The sequence below is a fragment of the Thunnus maccoyii genome, chromosome 6 (assembly GCF_910596095.1).
Source record: "Thunnus maccoyii chromosome 6, fThuMac1.1, whole genome shotgun sequence".
NCBI classification, from domain to species: domain Eukaryota; kingdom Metazoa; phylum Chordata; class Actinopteri; order Scombriformes; family Scombridae; genus Thunnus; species Thunnus maccoyii.
In genome coordinates, this window is record NC_056538.1 from 29252030 (window position 1) to 29274305 (window position 22276).

The 22276-nt window shown below is 39.8% G+C and overlaps 1 long non-coding RNA gene across 1 annotated transcript in view; it reads right to left on the minus strand.

Moving 5' to 3' along the window:
• Positions 1-22276, minus strand: part of LOC121899060 — a 108681-nt gene that overhangs the window by 3289 nt on the left and 83116 nt on the right. The window lies entirely within an intron of this gene.

The following is a 22276-nucleotide window of genomic DNA, read 5'->3' on the forward strand; positions in this document are numbered from 1 at the left end:
CCAACCCACCCCCCCTTCCCCCCCTATACGCGGCTCTAGTTTCTGAGATAGAATGCCGAGGTGCACGCTGATGACCTCACGTAGTGCGAAACCTAGAAACGACGAGAGTGATACTGTGCAAGCTGCGGCAAACACACAGGATCTGTGGCATTTTTTTTGCAGTCTGCTGTGATAATTCAATTAATGATATTGTCATGATTATTACGATAGGAATCATCACCATCGTCATTATTTATTAATGAGTTCACCCATAAAAAGCTCAGTTTGTTTTTGTTTTTTTTTTTTTAATCTGTGAATTCAGGTTGACATGAATGTAAATGAGACTATTTTTGATTTAAATCTTTTGTTTTAATTTAAATGGATTGAAGATGAATAGTAATGTCACATAGTGTAATATATGTCTTATTTAAGTCCAGTAAGAAAGCCGCCCCAGGCATTAAGGTCATTAGAGTGAAGGATCACCTTATATATCCAGTCAAAGAGCAGGACAGGGAACCCATTTACACACACACACACACACACATGCAAACGCACATAAACACTGAATCAAAACACTATGATGCCATATTTGGTGCTAGAAAAGGGAATTCACCATATCTATGATGCAGACTGCAGTGAGACCTCTAGATTAGCAAGAAAATATCTCTGAACCACTCACACCACAGGCTGCAGTGCAGCGTCTTAGCAGCTATATTAACCTTAAATGCCTGGTTATCATGCTTGGCTATCCAGCTCATGCTCCAAAATATCCCTGCTGTACTATATTGTAGTAAATGCCCTGTTACAGTTTGCCTAAAAATTGTAACCGAAATGAATAATTGAATTGAAGTGAGACTAGCTCTCAAATGAACTGCTGCTGCTCAGCCTGTGGTCTTACAAATCCTTTAGATGAACGCGAACCACAGACTAGATCAAGCAATAGCACTTAAGACACACAACATACTACTGAGAAATGCAAACATTGAGTAAGAGGAAACACTGAAACATGACGAGGGAACGTCGTTTGTCCAGGGTCCACTGCTGAATCTGCGTGCCTCGCTAGATTTGCTATTTTAAGGCAGCGTGCATATCAGTAAAGGAGATAAACAGCCTCACTGATCTTTGCCCTTATCAAGCCACCGTCCGACTGCCGATGAGGATGAGAGATTTTTCACCATACGTCCGGGGAGTTGAGCTCGTTTCTGCCTCTGGCAAACTGCAGGTCTCCCGTGGCAACAGGTTTACTGCCCACTGTAGACCCAGGAGGCTGCTGAAGATGCTGTTGTTTCTTTTGTTGTTAATTTTCATGTTTGTGTCGTGTTAATTTTTTTTTTTTTTTTTTTTTTTTTTACAATCGGAGTACACTGAATTTTTTTTTTGTCTTAATGCACTGTGAAGCGAGGGAACGGTTCTCTCTGCCTATGAGGTCAGGGATGTGTGCTGTAGACGGCATTGCGATTGGATGGTTTTTGTATGGCAGGGAAAAAAAAAAAAATTTTTACACATATATGAAATATATGTAGAATGCATATGAAGAACTTCACCAGAAATGCACGTCATATCTGAATACTGAAGGAGGAGAAAGAGACTAGGTCGATGAAGAGGATCAATCAATTGAGGTCACGAGTTGAGATCAATTAGATTCCACTTACCTGTTGTCCTGGAAAAGTGTTTTGTAATTAGATGGCTGGATGTTGGGGGAGTGTTAGGTGTCCAGTATCAGATTAAAGAGACTGGAACAAATTCCAAATTCACTTTTCTATCGCAGCTGTGTCTTTTTCATAAACAGTTCAAAATTGATAATGTACTGTATATCCAATGGGCAAATCTCTGGACAGATATTTGAGTCCAACAGGAGTTGAAGTGTGACGGAATGTCAAATGCCAAAAAAAATGAGGAGGGGGTGCATTTGATTTATTGAACCTAAACAGCTTGGTGAGTGGAGGGAACTCCTCTAAGATAAAAAAAAATCAAACAGACTTTTTGATTCTTTTGAAACCAATCCGACCCAAAAATCCTCCACTGTGCTATCGAATGTGTCACTCTCTGTTGGAGCGCCAGTGAGGGTTTATCTCCACAGCTTGGTAAGGAGGCTTCTTTACTCCCATCTAACACCATCCACACTCTCCTCACCCTCCCTCCCACCCGTCCTCAGTCCTCCAGTGCACTCCCATCCTGACACCCCCTCTCTTCCTACCACATCGCTCCATGGGTGACTATGTCTGGTGTTACGATCAATGCATGTCTGCTGCTTGCCCTGAAAAACACCACAGATTGAGTCTCTCTTCTCTGTGCCTCCTCGGGCGGCTGAGGCTCGGAGACGCCCCTGATGCAACCACCACCGAAGGGTCTCGTGCCATCTAGAAACGACCACACCTGCAGAGGAAGTCATAGTTGAGGCTGGCAGGGCACAGTGCACAAACACTCTTATCTGTGATTTGGATCAGTGCATTTTAATTTATGGTAAAGAGGAAAAAACATGTTAATTTAGAATACCTTGCTGCACAAAAACATACACATATCGTGAGGGTATATTTTGTCACTGACAGGGGTTTGACTGGATTTATGTTTGATATTTTGTGGCAGAAACCTTAGAGATAGTGTGCTTTTGTTCCACTGTAGAACTGTACTGTGCTGTGTGCATTAAGTAACCGATTCTCCATTTTATTCTGGTGCTTGTTGTATCAGTTTAGAGCAGGCAGGGCTACTGTTTAAATGATTGTTAGATAACCGGTTTCAGCCTCTTAAATGTGAGGATTTGCTGCTTTTCTCTGTTTCATATCGTTGTAAATTGAATATCTTTTTGTTTTGGACTGTTAGTCGGACAAAACAAGCCGTCTGTAAGAGTTACAGCCTTATTGCATCCAATTTTACTCCATTAGGAAGATCAAACCTGCTCTATGGATATCCAAAAGGTGCAGATTCGTTACCATAACTCAAATAGGTTTTAGTATGTTTCTTCCTGGAAACCTTTCATCATTACTTTGGATGCAGCACAGTACCTTTACAGTGGATAAACTGCATCACAATTCCTGATATAGGTGCCAGTTGAGTTGATTAATATGGGACAGATTTCTTTTTCATCTCATCAGTTAAACCTTATAGAATCTCAGATTTTTTTTAATTTGTCTTTTACACAGCAGCCAATCTCGCCAATCTCTTCTCTTATCTTAATGTTAGGGGATCAAGCTATAATGTGATGAGTACTGGAAGCAATACATGTAGTGGCATGTTGTCTTGTCGTGTCCTTTATTCTGTCTGCCGTAGGAGCTTTTGGATTTACCTGTAGATGTTGAATAGGTTTACACGAGTAAAAATTTTTTAATTTGTGGAAAATGCTGCTATTTAATTATAACTGATGTACTAAAAATACAAGGTTAAAACATATCGAATCTGTCCTTTAGCTGGAGAGGCTAGTGGCAAGTGGCAGTGTAATACACGCTCTGTTATAAGCTGACAATAAGTAAATAATAGTGTAATTCTAACCTGAACAAGTTAAACCTGTGCCAAAATAGGTCTTCACAGAGTGAAACTGTAAATGTGTTGATTTAAACCACATTAGATAAGAGCAGACATACTTTTATATTACGAAAATGTGAAAAGTGCCAAATGAACCATATTTATAATTTACATAGGAAGGGAGTAGTCCCTGTGACAGTTTTTAAGATCTACGTAGACTAAACGGTCAAAGCGCCTCAGTATAGCAGTTTGTTTAAGCCCTCTTTGTTCCTGCACAAGAGGAAGGAACCGCCATGTTAGCCAAGTGTTAGCTAGTCCTCTGGGAACTACACTTCCCAGAATGCAACAGCACTATGACTCTGGGGCTAGATGAATCAATATAGCGATAGGTTAGCATAATAATGCTAAAAAATGTGACTAGATAGCATTCTTAAATACAGCCTTTTATAGTTACAATGAAAATGTATTTTGTGGAAATAGATGTTATCTTTTTTGCACGTATATATTGCATGATATCAAAGTGAAGCGTGGACAAAAAAAGGAAAAAAATCAAAGAAACAAAAAAGAAGTGACAAAAAAAAAAAAAATTAGACAGTGTGTGTCGTTCATTTTCAGAAACAAATCTTTGCATGCCGATAAGGGTAGAGCATTTTGATATTGTTTTACACACGTTCAAATGTTCGTCGTTTTTTCGATGCGACCGATGCGTTGAGTCCTGGTCCACCGGCCACAGGTGAACAAAATGTTTGATTTTGACGTTACAACAGAATGAGTATTTTGTCATCAAGTTGTCTAACCATCCTCAGAGGGATACGAACAAAACTCTTGAACAAACCTAAGACTATTTTGCTACTTGCTGAGCAAGCTTGTACTAAAAATTTATCAGTTGCTACTTAACTTTAGACAGTGGAAAAAAAAAAAAAAAAAAAAAAAAAAACAGTATAACATTTTCATTCAAATGAAGACTGAGATTGTCCATGAATGTACTCACCTCTGCATAAGTTTGCATATCACTCCTCTGACCATTGACGTGCAGTAGAGGCTTACGTGTGTTTTTGTGTGTTTTTGTACTCTAACATTACTAACCCTCGACGTGCTGTGTCGAGCTCTCAGTATAACTCTGTTGTCTGTCTTTTTATCCCCCCCTTCCCCTCCTCCCTCCCCCCCGCTCTGAGCTCTGGCTTGTCTTGTCGTTGATATGCACCTTATTGACCTCAAATATGATACAGGGAGCAAGAGAGAAAGAGAGAACAAACTCCCCTCACTCACATATCCCCCTATGAACCTGCACACACACACACACAAGTCTGTCTGCAACACTCTCAGTCTCCCTCGTGTGCCTCTCTGCAGAATTTGGGACAGATTGTGTTTTGACTCCCTTAATATGCAATCCAGGGCTCTGATCTCTGGGAGAGAACAACACTGAACATTGCCAGTGTGTTTTCAAAGTGATAATGTTTTGAATCCTGATCCCGCTCTCTCTCTCTCTCTCTCTCTCTCTCTCTGTCTCTCTATTTTTCCAGTTCAGTTCAATTAGATCCTTTATTGGCTTCAATGTCAAAAAAAAAAAAAAAAAAAAAGACATTTTGCCAAAGTTGGCCCACCTCTCTCATTCTCTCTTCTGTATTACAACTCAGAAATCAGAGTATTATCAGTGCGGTCATGTTTTGTATCCTAACAGATGTTGTCATGGGAAATGGCCCGCTTCCTACAAAACTCCTCATAAGGAAGAAAAAAAATCAAAAATTTCCATTACTGCTCCTAGCGACATGTTTGCACTAAACTCTCTGCTGTTACTGTGCATGGCAGGCCGAGCTGAGGTGGGGGTCAGTGTGCGAGACTACTGTAGATGTGTAGCCTTACTGTAGGTGTTTATTCAGCAGTGTATTTAGATGTTGCATGCTCCTCTCTCTCTCTCTCTCTCTCTCTCTCTCCCGCTCTCTGAGTTTGTCTGCTTTAGGCCAGCTCCGTGCTGTTGGTGTTTGTGTTGCGACGTAGCCGGCTTTCTTCTTTTGTTGTTGTTTTGTTTTATTTTGTTGTGATGTTTAGAGGAATGCAAACTTTACTCTCACCTGCCAACCAGGTGAGCTCATTGCTTCTCAGTGGGTGTGTGGCTCTTCGACATAGTCCTCAGACCTTGTTTTTTCTGCCCCTCCCCTCCACCGCCACTGCCCCACTCACCTCCACAAACTCGATCCCACTCTCGCCCACACCCACCACTGACCCCCTCCCACCTCTATCAAACACCCTCTATCTAAGACATATTATGGGACCCCGCTCTTCCTTTTTACCCCCCCCCCCAAAACCACCCTCCTTCCTTCCCCAACTCGGGCCCCATCGAAGCACCAGCAACTGTAGACTGCATTTGTCATATCACTGTTTTTCTGTTCCTTCTTCTCGTTCTCTGTTGATTTTTTTTTTTTTTCCTGGTTTTTGATTTGTACTATATGCTCTGTCTAACCTAGACCAGTTATAACAAAATGCCATTTCTGTGTGTAGCCTGTTTACCACTCCCACACACACACACACACACACACACACACACACACACACACACACACACATACACACACACACTCTTCCATGCCCTCTTTTTTGCACTTTCACTGCCCACTCCTCCTCCTCGCCCAAACATACACACACTTTCCTCCTCCGCCTCCCACAAGTCTCTTCTATCGAGTGCCAAAATAGAACAGAGAGGAAAAAAAAACAAAACAAAAAAAAAAAAAAAAAAAAAAAAAAGACAAAAACCAACAACAACAACTACCATTCCAAGCGTTTCTTTGAGTTGTTCTTGTGTGTCGGACATCCATCCTGGAAGCACCCATGAAGCCAGCATGCTCCGCCCTCATAACATGATGTCGCTCATGACGCCTCAACTGAACAGCACCTTGCCCCCCACCACCACCACCTCCTCCTCCTCCTCCTCACCACCCCCCACAGAGCTAAACCCGACAAGGATTAACCCCTCTGCAGGTTGGCTACCTACCTACTGTCCTGCCTCTCAACCTACCTAAAAAAGCCCTACCGCTCATGCCAGCTGCTTTCCTAATTCTGTCATCTCTTCAGCCTGTGGGACTTCATTGATTGTGTGCCATAGTGTTGGGGGCACCTTTCACTCTCCTCACCTCCCCCTCTTTCTCCCCTCCTCCCCCCCCCCCCCCCCCCTCACCTTTTCTCTCTCTCTATCCCCCTTCCCCTCCCCCCCCCCCCCCCCCTTCCCCCTCTCTCTCGCTCTCGCTCCATTTGATTTTTCTCGATGGGAAAGATTCAAAAACTCCATTTTCTAATGATGATTTTTTTTGTTGTCGTTTAACATCCAAACCACGCACGCCGACACACGCACCGCCACCGCGCGGTGGTGTGGGGAGTGTTTACGCACCGTCAGCTGCGCAGCCATCCTCTGTCTTCTTGAACTTTTTGAACTTTCACACCCTCATGAACTTTATTGACCTTCTTCCTCCTCCTCCTACCCCCCTTCTGTGTTCATCCAACTGTTTGGACGATAACTCTCCATTCCATCCCCAAAACCTCTCTGAGACTGTGCAATGCTAGCTGATATGATTGGATTTTTTTGTTTGTTTGTTTGTTGCTCATCATTGGGGACAATTCTCTGAGATATAAGTCGAAAAAAGAACAAAAAAAAAACAACATATGAAAGGAATAAAAAAAAAAACATCCAAAAAAAAGAAATGCAGACAAACAAAAAAAAAAGGAAAAAAAAACACTAAACAACTGTTTCTCCACAATTTCATTTTTTTTCTCTCTCATTGTAAATATTTTTGTCAGATTTTTGCCGAGCTGTAAAGAGAGAAGTGTTGAGCAGAAAGGGGCCGGCAGCATAATGAGGAACTAGTGGACGCGGTAGACGATCATTTACACTTTTCATTCTCTGTATCCAATAGTTAGGTCTGCCTGTATAATCGGCTATGCTAGTTCTACTGTGTTAACCTGTGCTGTTGTTATTAGTGTTGATTTACCTACTGTATTCGCTATTTAGCTTCCATGTTGGCTAGCAAACTCTTTAGATAACTGTGCTCATCGAATAATAATACTAACCTTGAGAAGTAGTCCGAGCCATTCTCAACGTAGGCTTGTTTTTGTACATTTGTTGATGTTTTCCTAACAGTGAGTTGTAGTGGCACTAGTATCTTTTATCATCAAGCCATAGTTATTGAAAATGCTTGGTCGTGTTAGAGACATATCATCGTGGAAAACGGCTCGACTCGGCTCCTCTAGGTTGAGAAAAAAAAAACCCAGGGAGGTGGACAGAACAAAATACATTAAAAAAAAAACAAACAAAAAAAAACAAAACAAAAGAAACTAAGCTCCTCCCGGGCTACAAAACGAGGAAGCTGAGCTGCTAACTTTTGTGCAATACAGTCCTAGTTTACATAACATAGAATGATAGTTTAGAGAGATGATTAACCTCTGCAGGTGCCGTCCAACCATCCTGGCGCCTGCAGAACCAAACTTGTGGCATATCTCCATATTTCGCCTCTACATCAGAGACATTTTGAAAGTATTTAAGTGACTGCGTGAGATTAGACTCCACCATTTCATCACATTGCTCTGAGCTCCACTCTTGATTTATGCTGCCTGCCCCATTGCCCTGAGAACACCACATGAGCTATTTATTTCTCAGACTATTATTATTATGATACTATTAATAAATAACAACGCAACAAGAAAAAGGGAACGACTGGAAAAAGGTGAATTAATATTATTATTGTTTTGTTTTTATTTTTAGTATTTTAGTGGTTGCTTTTAACAACATTCATTAACTGACTTAAAGAGTATTGAATATTTAATGTAATTGTAGCATTGTGTTTGTAAAGAGAAAAAAAACCTAGTGAGTTGTGTTTCTTGACTTGTGGATTACCAGTGAAGTGGGCAATCTAGTGCTAATATATATGAGGTCTTTTTTTAAGGATTCTTATTTTGCGACAGCAACAGCAGTCATTATAAATGTTCATTTTAGCATCACCTGTCTTCCGTTGTCTTATTCTTCACCTTCCACCACACTCTGCATCATCACAGTAACACATCGCAAGTCTGGGGGTGGGCAAGAATGTGTGTTTGTGTGGGGCAAGATGTGTGTGTGTGTGTGTGTGGGTTTGTGTCAAATGTGGGAGCAGATGTGTGTTTGTCATGAGTGCGTGTATATGTGTGTGTGTGTGTGTGTGTGTGTGTGCGTGTGTTAAATCTATGTGTTTACTTGTGTGTGTCTATGCAAAATATGGTAAATGAGGGTGAGTGTGTGTGTGTCCCTGTGTCTGTCTGTTGTGCGTGCGTGTGTGTGTGTGTGTGTGCGTGTGTGTGTGCGCGTGCTAGCTGGCTCTGTGAGGGAAGGGATCGGGTGGGTGTTCTGTCCAGTGTCCACCAAAAGCTAAAACCTGTCAGGCTTCCATACCTCCTGATGGAACCTCCTGACGTTATAGCTGCAAACCCTCATCATGTGATCTGACTCAACTCGACTGTCCATAACCCCTTCAGTCACCAAACCAACCAAATCAACCAATCACTGTCCACCACTACCGCCTTCCCCTGCGCCATCCTTTGCTGCACACCACGTCAGCCCCATGTGATGTTCTCCATCAATAACATACTACTGTCACAATCTACTGTTACATGCTGACAGATCTGGGGATTAATATGTATCTAGAATGGCATTTTAAGTGTTTAAACTTGAGGTGCGCTTGGTTTTGTTTTACTAATTTGTGGTGTTTTCACCTTTGAGATTATTAAGTGTTTGCAAATGGAACTAAGCGCTCCTTAAGTTGCTTTAAAAAAACAAGTATACCTCAAGTTATTTGATTTCTTTAGGGTCAGTTCACCCATATTATCAAATTCTTCTTGTGGTACCAAGCCATGCAGATTGTTTTGATATTTGAGATAATTGTCTCCTAAGATTTTTTGTCTCCATCTCAATACAATGCAGGTGAATGGAATTGATTTTGTGGTGCTCAAAGTATTAAAAAATGTGGATAAACCTTAGACTTCACTGAGAACAGTTTTCATATGGACTATTTTGTCTATAGAAGGTAGTTCCAAGCTATTTTTTCAATGTTTTGTGCACCAAAAAAATAAATTTCTTTGGGATTTTGACAGAGACAGGCATCACAAAAACCTCGGCAGATAAAACTAAAGCTATCTGCATGACTAGATACCACTATGTAAGAAAATATTTTCAATGAACTGACCCTTTAATCTGCATGAGGCACACTTGTTCTTGTTTTTTTTTTCTTCATTGTCATTTCAGTCCATTTTAAATTCATGTATTTTTCCCCAGAGCTGCATATTACATTCTACTGTTCATACTACTGTATGTGCTGCACACTACCTTACCAGGTCAGAATCCACCTTAACCTGTCTCCATGCCAACCACAGAGGAGCCAGTTGCACGGCAACCGGCTTCCGCCACAACAAACCAACCTACCAACCAACCATCTTCCTGCCGAGGCCACGCCCACCTGACTATGATCGTTCCGTAGAAGAAGAGATAGAGGAAGAGAGAGGATAGGAAGAAGGAATGACAGATGAAAGAGACGTAGTTGTGATTCTCAGGGTGTCTTATATAGATCTACTGTTCAGTCTGTTCTCCTCACTGGTGTCCTGTTGCCCCTAACTGAGCCCAAAGACTATCATGTCCTTCCATGACAAATTCCTTGTACGATTGATTGACTACTGACCAATTCCTCTCGATCAGTTGATTGATAGTATTGATTGACCAATTCTCTTGAGAGACGCTACACAGCCAGCCAGGTGAATGAAGCTAGGCACTGTAACTAATGTTTACAACCCAAATGAGACCAACAACGCTGTTGAAAGAATGTCTAGGACTTAAAAAAAAAAAAAAAAAAAGAGAGAGACAAATCTCTGAAGAGTACTTATTTCTAAATGATGGAACTTTTCGCTTACTTTCTATGTGACATGAGGTAATGTAATTTTTTTCAATCATTGCATGTGACTATTTTGATTTGCAATGAAACTGTTAGAATGGATGGTACATTTGTGACGTCAGTGCAACGTTGAGATGCCGATGCTAGAATTCAATGTCGGTGTCTTATAACAGTGTTTTCATGTCGCCGTGAGGAGTGCTTATGGACCAATGAATGCTAAATGTGTGACCATACAAAGCTGTAAAGGTTTTGTTTATTTGTACATGGTTATGGGTAAAATAAACCATTGAAGCAAATTAACATCTTTAGTCTGAAGGAGTAAGCCCTCACACATTTATTTGGAAAGTCAGTACCAAGAAAAGGTACATTGAAAGCTTTGGATAATGCAGTAGATGCACTGTTAAGAGGTAAGTTTCAACAGTGAAAGTTGATCCAACATGGCAATGTGCTTCCATTCAGATATTCAGAGGTTTTCTAGGAGGGCTTGATTTAGTCGGGAAGGTGAAAAATTACAGACAATCAGGGTTTGATCCACTTTCACACATCACCGTCCTCCCTACGACAGGCATCACAATCAAGAAGGGGTGGGGCTCAATTTTCTCTGACATATCCATCTACCCACAATCCTCCTGTGCACCAGAGTCATCCGATCAACAAACACCTGCACCCCCGCATCCACCATGATTCCACAAACCAGCCAATCAGCACCTGTGACCTCTGGCCAAATCGTCTCAGCCCTCTCCATGCCATCGGCTAAGCAGCTAGTGGCTTTTTGAGCTGTTGTTGCAAGCTGGGAAATGGAGTCACAATTCACAGCATGGTCTGACCAACCTCTTGTCACTCTCCTCCCACACACCTTTCTCCATACGCCAACTAAAGAAGTTCCTCCGGCTTCCAGCAAGAAGGTCACAGTGTTTTGTGGTGTTTTCATAGTGTATATTATATAGTGCACAATGTTACACACTACTGATGAGTTAGGTCCTTGCAACAAGCAAACATATGGGTCTTCCAGGCAGCTAAAAGTAAATGGGTGAAACTTTTTTTAAACTAAATTTTTACAGTGCATCAGTAAACTCACGCATATTACATGTTTACAGGGTTGTCACAACAAAATCTAAATATCAAGATACACTTTGTGTTCCAACTGAAACCATATTGTGTAAAAGGGAGATTTTACTCACAGTAAAGAGCAGATTGCACCATTTTTATTTCTTGGAGGCCAAAGTGCTGTGGGAGCAAAAAATAATTTAATTGGTTGCTTTCAACCTCAAGTGCAGAGCCAAAGAACCACATTTTCCTGGGTGTTTAATGTTCGAGTGACCCCCCTGTGAACAAGCAGCAGCAGAGGAGGAAACTCAAAGAGAGGTTAGAGTTGGCACACAGCGGCCCTTGGGCCAGATGGCCTCCAACAAAATTATTTGGGCAAAAAAAATAAAATGTGAAATGTCCCCATTCTGTATCCCATTAAAACCATGTGTGCATGTTTCGAAAGTCTGCTGTAAATTTAACAGTCTACAGAAATTTATTAACTATTACTAAATACACATGTGTAGAGCAAAGCGATAATGGGCCTTCTTCTGTGCCTTGCTTAGAAGATCATAGGCGACTGTAATATGGACCGGGCCTGCAGTTCCATCAAGTTTTGGGGACTTGTGAGAAACAGATAAAAAAGGAATGATCAGAATCAAAGCAGAGGCAAAAACATTCAGACTTTTATTATGGATCAAGCTTCAAAACCCTGAATCCTGCAGAATCCTACACTCTATAGTGTCTTTTGTTAGACCCTCTCTGCCTGGTAAATGTCTTTCAAACTCCTCACCACCGAGTTTGTGAATCAGGCTTCTGGTTTAAAACTCGAAGTATCCAGCTCAATCCATGATTCAGCTGGACCCTGACGACATCATCGGGAACTCTACATTCGGACGATAAATTATAACAATCTGGCTCCTCAGCTCCATATCTGACAATATAGGCAGTGGTAAAGGACGATTATAGGTTAAACACATGAAAGTCGATTGGCTAAGATAGTTCTTTCCTATTTGGGACGAGTGAGGCTATCATTATAATGTTAGGAAATCAAAGCTGTCAACAGTAGACTGTAATGTTGATTCACATAGTAAGTCTGATAACCTTCCAAGATCATGACTGCGGTGGTAATGAATGATGACAGATAATAAAACATTGTCTTTTTGAACTTTTACTCGAATTGTAGCCATGGTTCAATTTGCCAGATTATATATAACGTGCACCAATAGACAGTTCCCGATTAGCTCTGCCTGTTAAGTATTAACTGGACCAATGAGATTATGTTTTCCTCCACAGCTGCTCTGCCTCCAAGAAACATTTTGCCTAACAAAACCATGTCTCATTGTATTAATGTCTTGAAACAACAGTTTCCTAAAGGTTAATATGCAGGAAAGAAAAGAAACTTTCCAACTTCTCTCCTCATCTGAACAATGAATCTAAAATTGGCCATACTCCAGTGTTGTGGTGAATGTTAATGTGCCTTAGATCAGCTCCCGAAGGTGTTGTAGGCTGTGTCAGAAGGCCTCAGAGGATACAGGAGGTAAGTTGCTCAGAGTGATTTTATAACCTGAGAGAGGTTAAATGGTATTTTTGTGTAAGAACATGACTGTAAAATCTCAATACATGATGTATCTAAAAAATCTACAATGCAGACAGATGCTGTTGTCTGCACTTTGTCTTTTCCAAACTCCTGTGCATTATGCAGGAAGCGATTAGAGCTTAGCTGTGCCCCTGTAAGGACAGTAAACTTAGATTTAAAAGCTGCTCTCTGAAAACAGGGAACACTGTCAGAACAATGAACACTAGCAGTATAAAGGCAAGGAAAGCCCCTTGTACCAGTGCCACAACACAGCTTGTCTATAAGGGAAAACATCCTGTTTGTATTCAATCATATCCTGCATTAAAATATTGGCTACAGTTCAGTGTTGAATTTACAAGCCTCATGAGCAACAGTGTTGTCAGAAGATTCACGGATTAAAGAGTTTTATCACATTCATAGACAAAATCAGTCATTTTGAATTGTTTTTCTTTCATTAACCAGACCATATCAACCATCTTGTAATCTTTTTTGAAACATATATTAATCCAAAGTGTAATTGGAGGTATCAATCATTTGTGTAATCCATTTTTATAGTAAGAAATGCTATATAATAGTCTGTAGAACTTTTTTTTTAGGTGTTCCAGTGTATTTCTGTCACTGTCGCCCTACTTTAGTGCAGAAGGCTAAAGCTTGCACAGATTTATTGGCTCCGTGAGCCACAGAGGAGCCTGTGTGACAGCTACCATGATAAACTAGCTGTGCGTCTGTAGGCCTGGCACCAACATATAGATCACAGCCTTCTCTGAAACTAGGGCGCGCGGGTGTCGCTCATGCTACGGTTGTTGCTGATCATTTGCAGCAACCATTAAAAACAAGAGAGATAAAATCCTGAGCCTGACTGCCATCACAAACAGTCAAAGTCATCTAATTTATCAAAAAACTAAACATTTAGCCAGGAAATGTGTCTGCTTCTAAAGTGTACATCTTTAACTCATGCTAGCTAGTGCTAGCTAGCTATCCGTCTTTGTCAGCTCTAAACACCTGCTACTGCTAATAGCGCACGTATTCTTTTGCAGGCTGCATATTGATTTCCCTCCCTCCTCATCTGTTCGTCTCTCTTTTTTACATGTTCCCTCGTTCATCTGAACTCTAAGAATAGATCCTGGTAAAGCCCAAAGGAGATGTTCACAGGAATTCCCAGGTTGTTCCTGTGAAGTCTGGCGGAAGTAGGAATCAAGATAAATTGGTTAGGCTCACTTCTTGCAGAGATGCAGAGCTTCCAAGGCATGTATAGCCTATATTTTTGAGACCATTCTGGGCCTATATGGGCACTGTACAGTATATTCCAGTGTTCCCATTGGAATATAAAGCTGTGACCTTGTCTCACAGAGGATTAATGTGGACATTCATGGTGGCACCATTTGTAAGTAGGCCAAATCTTTGAGTCGTCCACCTGCAGGTTTAGATCTGAAGTGGACCATATCCTGCGACAAGCAGAGAAAATCACACCGTACTATAACAGAGCAGGTATAACAGTAGCACAGTTCCACAGTGAAAGGAAATTTCTAATTCCATGATGTAGGGAGGCATAAAAGGACAAGCTGAACCTAGAGAGCACTGGAGCGAATTATTTATGTTGTGGGACCATGCATACTAGATGTCTCTGCCCTGCCTCCATTCACTGTCCCCGGGGAAGACCCTGTTTACAAAAAGCATGCACGCTTCCAAAGGGCAGTACAACATGAACAAGTGAAATGTCAGCATTCCCTATAAACTGTTAGCATCTATTAGTAATCGTTAAAAATTACTAATGTAATAAGTCCCATAGATTTTCTTGATGGATGAGCCAGAATACAACACGTGTGTTTAATAGCACAGTTAAAGGTAAAGACCCTTTTCAATCAGCATCACGATGTGTGGCTTTCTTAACTGACACCGAAGGGAGGAATGACTGTGTACTGACCATCTAGCACACGTCTGTCAATATCTGATTCATGCTGTATGGTGAATGTGGTTTTATTGCGATGGGAGAACTGTTACCACCGCTGCAGCACTCCAGCAAATGAGCCAAGGCCATGTGATAGCCAATCAATACGTTAAATGGCAATCAGCTGAAGCACTAGAAGGTCAGTGTCAGCAATAGCAACATCATGATGGAAGTCAATCACATATGTCATATCACAGTGATCAATTTAAAGCTCCAGTGTGCGCTACATCCATTTTTAGAAAGAAATGATGTCGGTTGCTACACAAGTTTTGTCTTTTATCTCTATTTGGGGATGAAATTCTTCAAATAAATATGTCACTTGTTTCTCTTTATCCTTCCTGTAGCAGCAATCTGAGGCGTCACACTGCGATAACATCTCCTAAACAACACAGTACAGGAGGGAAAAATGCATTCATAGTGTCTATAATTAAAACAATTTCTTCGTATTTGTCTTGTTAGTGTTCATGCACATATACAGTGAGAGGAACACCTACCTGTTAAAACTCTGTGGTCACTTGCAGCAAAGGTTAAGAGTTTTTTACCCCCTTGAACATGTCTGCAATGTGTTATTTTAAAAAAACAAAACATCCACCATGTCTCAAAAACAGGAGAGTCAGTGAGAAAATCGGGAATAATCCTGCAGTTCTGCGCTTTTCTGTCCAACAACTGTGATATTCTACCTTATCAAGACGCATCTCCACCATTAACGTTCACAGCAATCAACCAAATAATGCCCAGCGCTCTCCACTCATGTGCATCAATCTCCCTCTCTGTCTCTTCTTTTTTTTTTTTTTTTTGTTCTGTGTTTATCTTTCACCCCTTCCTTCTCTGCCGTCCCTCTTTCCGACAGCCTGCCTTACATCCCGGTATGAGGTTGGTGGAAGCTTTTGCCAGCATAAACAGCAGATGTTTTGAATCTAAAAGATACACAATCATTTAATCCCTGGCAATTCACATGATGAGCAACGCAGTCTAATTGAATCCACAGTGGAGGGAGGTTCGCTTGAAGGGTTTCATTCCAAAGGGCTTTATTTAAGGTTTGGAGGGAAAACAAATTTTAAAAACTAAGTCATAAATGAATTATCTGGTTTTATAAGATCTTTTATAAGATCATCTTAATTTTATTGTGAAACCAAATGCCAAAATGCTTTATATCTGCCGTGCAAGTCTCTTTAAGGATGGAGCAGAGAGACAGATTAAAATAACGATACACAATTTCTTACTGCTCTCGCAATGCTCCTTCTCAGAAGGCACATTCCCTTTTTTTTTTTAAAAGGAAATTTCCTTTTGTTTGCTGTGAATTACAGCATTAATAGTCTCTGAAAAGAGATTAACAGGCTTGCATAACTTTTTATTCTCTTTTGTTTCCCTTTTTAGAACGACATATCATAACATACTCAGCAGATATTAACGGTTGATGCATTTCAGAAGCAGTTAAAATAAAATGCTGATCTAGCATTTTGGAGTGTAACCCTTCAAGTGATATATAAAGAAGATTTATGATCTTTTAGATATGAATATGCTGTACGCCAAAATCACTTAGCCTAAAGGAGAGCAGTTTTTTTAATGCAATATATTTTATATGACATTTAAACACTGATTCTCAGAGTTTAATAAGATATTGGCTTTTAAAAATATATATATATCATTTGTAACTTAATGAAATTTTAAATCAGAGTATTTTTGGCAACTAAATTTGTAGTTAATAGTTAAACAGACAGCTTGAATTCTAGTATTTTAGAATAAATAAAGGGGAGGGATGTCTAAATACAGTCCATAGATTTTAACCAAAAAACAGTGAAATTCACACAAATTTTAATTACAAGTTTGTAAAGTAAAGTAACTGAGCCAAAGTGATTTTAAGATGGTTTGTTAAATACTGGATGAATATTCCCTCCTGTTTTTTTAATTAATCTTAAAGGATGCAGCTCACTCATCATCACCCAAGAGAAATATTGACCCATTTTTCCCGCCTTGAAACTTTAAAAATATTTAAAGTGACCTCAAGAGTGAAATACACACTTTCTAATAGAATATGTAACAAAAAATACTGAGCCAGTTGCATTAATAAGAGTACAGTGTTATGTTCGAGACAGTAGGAATCTTCAGTCCCAGCATCTTTGGATCGTAACATTAATTCATTTTAAATTGCTCGACATCTTTCATCCATAATTTTTTCTCCAATTTACAGAACACCAGTCAGCTGAGCTAAATCATGAACAATGATTGTACTTTTTTGTATGCTGTGTCTTCTGCTGTGATAACATTTCTAGCTCAAACTTACTGATATACATTTATTTGACATGAATCTAAATGTTCCCAAAAGAAGACATTTACTGAATGTTTATTATGTGTAACAAATATATAGGTCATACGTTTAAATTGCATTGCAAAAGCTGTGATTTTAAAAAGCACTGTAGCGTATACAGTGATTTCTTTATCAATTTTATGGTACATAATATGTTCTGCAATCTTGCAGTTGTTGTTCCTTTTCTTTTGTTTTTGTTCTTGAGCCTATGCTTTAATAAATACATTTTCTACGGTACAAAAAGGGAAGTCTACGCAGTGCTTGATGTATCTAACCGGTGTTGCTGTGGGTGTCAGCAAAACCAGAATGCAAATAAGTGCTGCTCCTCTACTTCTCTGGTGTCTTTTTTTTATATTCACAAAGAACATAAAAATACAATTTCTACATATTCTCTGTCTATTCTTTCAGCTCCTACTTTTCTACTCACTTTCTACCCTTGTTCTCTGATTTCTTCTTTGGCACTTGTGTCTGCTTGTTATGTTGGCAGGAAAGAAAACGGAGCTTGTTGCACTGAAGGTAAGACACATCAGGAGCTAATGCGTAAAAGCCTATATCTATATATATACTCACATGCCATGTACGTTGAAACAATTCACTGTAATCCTTCCTCCTTTAGAATATTTTCATATTAACATAGGTTAAATTATTATTAGATTATGTGTCATGTGAGAGATGTTGCTCGTAGCAACAAGAATTGAAGAATTATCACCCAACTGTGCTCTCCCTGCAGCTCTACACAGGTTTTTTTGTGTCTTTTAGCTCATTGTTTTGGTTTTACTGATCACAACTTACAGTCCTGTTCAGTCTCGGAGCTCTAATAGCATCATTTTCAGCAAAAAGCCCCTAAAAACTCACTGTGGGCTACCAACAGCAACCAACAGCAGACTAGCTGGTGAACATATCAGAGCATTTAGCAGCTTAACAGCAACAACATGATGGATATGAATACAAATGTTGCTCTATATCTCCTAGATGTGTAAATAAGCAACTGCTCTGTTTATAGCTGCCCCCCTAAAAAATCTGATTCTGATTCTGGGTCAATTTTGGAGGAATTTGGCAATAATGGTGCGTTGTTCTGTTCTCAATAGCAACAACAAAGTGTTTCACTACTGTACAACTCAAATTTGTTCCCTTGACTGGAGCCTCAGGAACAACAGAGGCTGAGGCTCATGGGTAAAATTTAATTTCTCAAAAATGATGCTGAAAAAATTCAAAAAGACGGCCACAACATAAACCTGTAGTAACATTAAATTATCCAGGAGATTGCTGTGAAAATAGTAATATCACATTATTTTATGTTCAAATCCAAATTTATTTCATCGGCTCTCTTTAGAGTTTTCAAGCAGCCAAATAAAGGTTTTTTATTTGGCTTTTTTTTTTTTACTCGGTTGTGAGTTCACCTCCTCCAGTGCTGCAGAACAACATGATTCTCTGATTTAAATGGGAATATGAAAGCGTGTTCTACTGTGTGGGCTGAGTAGCATAATGAGGATATAGGCAGCTTCTATAGGTAATATGAACTGTGAAACTGTGTGTGTGTGTGTGTGTGTGTGTGTGTGTGTGTGTGTGTGTGTGTGTGTGTGTGTGTGTGTGTGTGAAGGAGTGTGAGGAAGATGGCCAAGAGGAATTAGTTATGCATCCTAAATTTGCATGGATGTGTTTATGACAGAGAGAGATGGAAACAGAGAGAGACTCGTCACAGTGTTTCTGAAATGTGTGTGTGTGTGTGTGTGTGTGTGTGTGTGTGTGTGTGTGTGTGTGTGTGTGTGTGAGTGTGTGTGTGTGTGTGTGTGTGACAGATAGCAGTTACCTGAAATGTGTAAACAGTGAACATGACCTTTACCTTTCTTATCCAATTTGAACGCAGCCACATAGTTCCAGTCATATAAACGTGTTCAATAGAAACTAGTGAAGCTCTATCAGGGTTCTTTGTTTGATGGAAAAATTATCTCCTTGTAATAATATAGAGCTCGTTCATTAACGAGGCTTATTAGTGGTAACAGAGTAACAAAATGTATATTAGAAAGGCCGAGGCTCGACTTAATCTGTAAATATTAAACATTACACAAACTGATTCATCAGCAGCAAATTAACTTTAATGCAAATGATGCAGTGATTTCCTCACAGAAACTGATGCTCTGCATGTTTTAAATTTACATATTTCTCATTGAGGAGACAGACTTCTCCACAGCGACCTGTAATAGATTCATTTAAAGCAGATAATGAAGAGTGTGAAGGTAAAAATGACGCCCACGGTACTGCAATTTATAAAATATATATTTATAGGAAATGCAGTTGATTTTCACAGTATTATCCTATATTATTATATTATTATATTATTGTCTTATTGTCTAGAGTTAATTTTATACTTTTATATCTGTGTTATTTTTCATATTGTGTTACAGTGAAAAATGTAATACACTTAAAACATTCTTAAATTTGAGACAATAGTGTTACTGCTGAAATGATTGAAATGATAATTTAAAAATCAATTATTCATTAATAATTCAACATTAAAATACTACAACGCTCTTGGATACTGCGTCAAAACATTTTTGACACTCTACATAATTATTGTTAATCAATAAATCAACTTATTTACCGACAAAAATAAGCAGTTGATTAACACGTCGCTCTAATCAAACATGACAATCATCCAACCCAAGTTGGATTCTGAGGGACACGGACCGTTTAAGGGATTAATCAGGAGCAGAGCGTCGTTTCTTCCAGACTTTTAGACCGAAGTGCCAAAGTTTCAGTCAGTGCAGATGGTGGAAAATCTCTTGCACCAAGTTCTGCAGTATGTGACACTTGTCATCACCTTTCCAAAATCTTTAAAATAAGTCAAATAAGTTGATAGACTCAAGTGAGAAGTGCAGTCATCCAAATGTTACAATACAAAGTTCTTTCATGGATTAAATTCCTGATGTTTTTTATCAAATTATACCAGACAGTAAACCAGTTTTATATCATCATGACATCAGATGTTGCAATGTATACATAACCAAAGCTTAACTGAATTTGTTTTTATACAGAATTTAACATAAAAAGTTTGAAACCAGGGCTCTGAATTCTGTGTTGAAAGCCACGTTTCCTTCTTCAGATATTAAATACTCTCCACCTCTTTTTTTTTTTAGCTATTTGTCAAATTTATTTCACATCCTATTGATCTCCCAGTGAGCTCTCAGTCATTCTGCCCGAGCTCATAATGACCTCACGGCAAAACGTCTCCCGCTGGTTACGTCCAAAGACCGAACATTCATACTCACATGAGCTGTGGATGAGATTAAACTTCTTAGTAAATGCACAACAGCTGCTGTGCTGTATGATTGTGTCACACTTTTGAAAGGAGAGAGAGAGAGAGAGAACTCAAAATAGTGTTATGATTCATGCCAGATTGTTCCAGCATGTCCATCATATACCTACATTACGTACTCACATATAAATGTACAGATTTTTGACATTATAGCCACTTATAGTTCATGTTTTAGTTCATATCTGACATAAAGCACACTAGAAAAAGTGCATAGAAACCCAGTTTATTATTGTGATTGTTGTTCTATTTTCACAGAAACAACCTTTCTTCACCTCGTGACTGTGCGGATCACACAAACCCACCAGGACACATTAGTCTTTCCACAGTTTACGAGGAGCCAGCAGCCCTCCTCGCTCACATCCTGCACTCTGAAAACAAAACGGTTATTCAGAGGTCCAAAATGGTGCTTCGGTTATTACTTACGTTAGAAAAACCATAAATTGTTTAATGTGCTGTCGTTTGATCTAATGGCCCTTAACTCCCACTGTTACTGTAAGTCGTTAGTTTACTGTCTCCATATTTAAGTATATATGATAAAGTAAATACATCTCTCCATGCATGTGGTGGGAAAAACTATAATTTTACCATTTAACTATTTTAGAGTGTGCTGTCTTTGTGATGCTACGGGTTTCCTGGTTCAACAACGTTAAGTTTAACTCCAGCAACAACACTAAGTGGTAGTTTCCAGTGCATTTGATGAGATATACTGCATGGATGTTTTCTGTATTAAAAGTCTAGTTTAGGAAAATTAGAAATGCAAAACTAATCCTGACCGCTAAGACTGTGATGCCAAGACTGGAGAATATATTTCTCTCATAAGGGAGTTAGAGAAAACCAATAAACTATCACTGTTTTTATGTCCAAAGGCTTCCTCTGTTGTAACCAGAGGAATCACTCGCAGACAGCTTGTAGAGTCGTTTTTAATCAAAGTGTAGAAGCCTCTCGACCCACCCCGCTCTGCCCAGCGGGGGGTGGACTATCCACCTGTCTTTGAGACCCCCAAAACATCACGCGAACCCTGTCAGGAGACATTGGACTTTCAGTGATGTATGGAAGTCAGCCAGAGAGCAGAGAAACCACAGCAGACTGTCCTGCCTCAGGCTGCTACGCATCACAGTCAAACAACAAAACACACACACACAACTAAGTTCTACGTTTTTGTTTTATTTCATGATCACCATGCAAGTCAAAGAGATGCGACTATTTGTTCATCCATCTGTCAGAGGCAATTTATCAGACAAATAATACTGATGGACCCAAGAGAGGAGCTACTGTGTGTTGTCGGAGCCAAATCTTGTTTAGCTCAATCCAAAAAAGTGGAAAAAAAGGTGACAGATGTGCTGGCTCAGAGGCACACTGCATCAATCATGGACGGTGATGCTGAATCTTCATCTAGTTGAGGGAATAGATGCTGCTGGACAGTCTGGGCCCAGTGTGACACTCATGGATGATTTTAGAGCTAAAGAGCGATAAAGAGGATGAAGCGAAATCTACTTTGATTCAATGATGCAAGACAATAAACTATGAAAACTTCCGAGGAGGGTGGATAATTTTGACAGGCACTGCGGAGGCGATCCCACGATTCATGCATCTGGAAAACTTCCTAGAGAAGTTTCCCTTTCAAAGAAAGAGACCGAGGAGTGATTCATTTTGCTCTGCAATGTCAGTCAGAGACGCTTATGTCACAAAGCTCAACTCTATGAGAGAGATTTGAATTTGAGCCGCAAGGAGGATTCTGTTGGGAGAACTTATCGTCCCT